Source organism: Arachis stenosperma, chromosome 9 (assembly GCF_014773155.1).
Source record: "Arachis stenosperma cultivar V10309 chromosome 9, arast.V10309.gnm1.PFL2, whole genome shotgun sequence".
NCBI lineage: Eukaryota > Viridiplantae > Streptophyta > Magnoliopsida > Fabales > Fabaceae > Arachis > Arachis stenosperma.
Window position 1 is genome coordinate 16,636,257 of NC_080385.1, and position 2,484 is coordinate 16,638,740.

The window sequence follows — 2,484 nt, forward strand, 5'->3', positions numbered from 1 at the left end:
TGGGTTGGTCAAAGTCAAGTAATAAAGTAAACCATTTGAATTTGTTGAAGTCTGTCTTTATTTGTCAAAGTTTGGTTTCAATTTATTTATCAAGATTCTATTACAGCTTATATCCACATTCTAGAGGATCTAGATATTAGCTTGAGTGAAGGAAAAATAACAAAACAATATGTTGGGTTCAATTAGTCACAGTGTTTACGTCTATATATATATTTAGATATGCTCTTCTATTAAGCATCAACTCATTTGAGTACATGTTTTATATTTTGTTGAATTCTGATTTGTACATAATAATTAGAGAAAATGCCACTCCCTTCCCATGCGAGATGCTAAAATGTCACTCCCCTCCCCTCTATTTTATAAATGTACATTTTCCTCCCTTCTAACTTTTAAAAAACCTCCTCTTTAATCCATTTTAAATTTTTTGTATTAATAATGTTAACTTTATCCATTTTTTATGAAAAAAAAATAAATTATTTTTTGAAAAAATATCCATTAACAAAAATTTTATTTTTTATCATTAAATTTTGCTTACCAAAATATCCTTTAATAAATTATTCTTTTATTAATTAAATTGTATTTTTAACGAAATATTTTCAAAAAAATTAATAATTAAATTATTTTTTTCTAAGATACCTATTTTTCAATAATTTTTTAATTATTAAATTGTGATTTTACTAAAATTTTTGTTAACAATTACTTTTATATTTACTATTAATTTTTTTTATATTAATATATATTATTTTAATATTAAATAAAAAAATCTTACCACTGGTAATATGTATAACAATTAATATTTATTGATATTGAAAAATAATCTTACTAAAATTTTTTATTTAATGTTAAAATAATATATAGATATCAAAAAATTAATAGTAAAATATAAACAAATTGTTAACAAAAATTTTGGTAAAATTATAATTTAATAATTAAAAAATTATTAAATGGTATTTAAAAAAATAACATAATTATTAAATTTTTTAAAAATACAATTTAATCAATAAAAAAATAATTTATTAAAAAATATTTTATTAAGCAAAATTTAATAATAAAAAATAAAATTTTTGCTAATGAATATGTTTTTAAAAAATAATTTTTTTCTTAAAAAATGGATAAAGTTAACATTAGTTAACACAAAAAGTTTAAAATGGATTAAAAATGAGATTTTTTAAAAGTTAAAAGGGAGAGAAATGTACATTTATAAAATAGAGGAGAAGGGAGTGTCATTTTAGCATCTCACAGGAAGGGGAGTGGAATTTTCTCTAATAATTATAATCATAAGTTATTAATTATTTTAACAAAGTAGCTTTAGACTTGGTTAAGGGTGAGGTTTTTCCTTTAGGTTATGTTTGGTAGGTGTCTCAGGATAGAAATACAAGGACAGAAGATAGACACAAGACATATTATGCCTACTAAATAAAGCTTGGAACTTATGGTATTTTTTTTTTAATTAGTAATCTAATTGTGTTTTAAATGGTGCTTATTCTGGTCAATGGTCATGTGAAAATTGCAAAGGAAAAGTATGAGAAGGCAATATAATTGCTCTACAATGTGTACAATGAGGATAATTTTGTAATTAAAATCAAATGATAATTAAAATAATTAATTATTATTTATTTATTCAAATTTTAAATTTGAATAAAATTAGAATTTTCCCTTTGTTGTACCTCATTCATATAATCCTCCCTCTCCTGTTGACCTAGCAGAAACCCCCTCCCCCAATTTGACCAAGCAGCCATCGAAGAGAGTCCCATCTCCGACGCTAGAGAACCAACCCCCATGAAATCCGCTGTAACCTGAGCCGTCGGCGCTACCCAACCGGTCTTCCCGCACGATTGGAGTGTTTCCTTCAAGCTTGGTGTTTGCTGCTGCCATCGTCCCGTGCCTCCCTCGTGCTACCGTCGAGCGTCAGTCGTCGACTAGGAGCTCCCCGTCGCCGTCGCCTGGCCGCCGGACATCCGCACGCCCGTGTGGACCTGTGTCGCACCATACTCATCTCTGAACGCCGCGTCTTCTTTGCGTTGTCTGTGGTCTGCCGTCAACGAATCTAACGCCACCGTTCCCTCTGCCTGATCGCGACGCTTCTCTTCGTCCCCCTCTTGGACTACAAAAGGTCAGTATAAAGCTATCGTTCTACTCTATAGTGTATATTTGTTTGACACCTAGGCTTCAGATGTTCTTTGATTAGGTGTATGCTGATTTTGAAGTTTATGGTGGTGCAATGGGATTGAATTCTTGCTGTTTATATATGGTGGGGCTCCATACTAGACTCAGGAGAGTAAGCTTAGGAGAGGCGTTGATATTGTTGTTGGCACTCCAGGTCGCGTGAAGGTATTTCCTTTATAATATTTGTTGGTTTCATATAATGGTTTTTCATTTTTGCAATATGATTCATACCTATTGCCAATGTTGATAATGGAAGCTTTAGTCTATTTAATGGCTATTGTTGATTTTATATAGGATCATATAGAGAGGAAAAATATT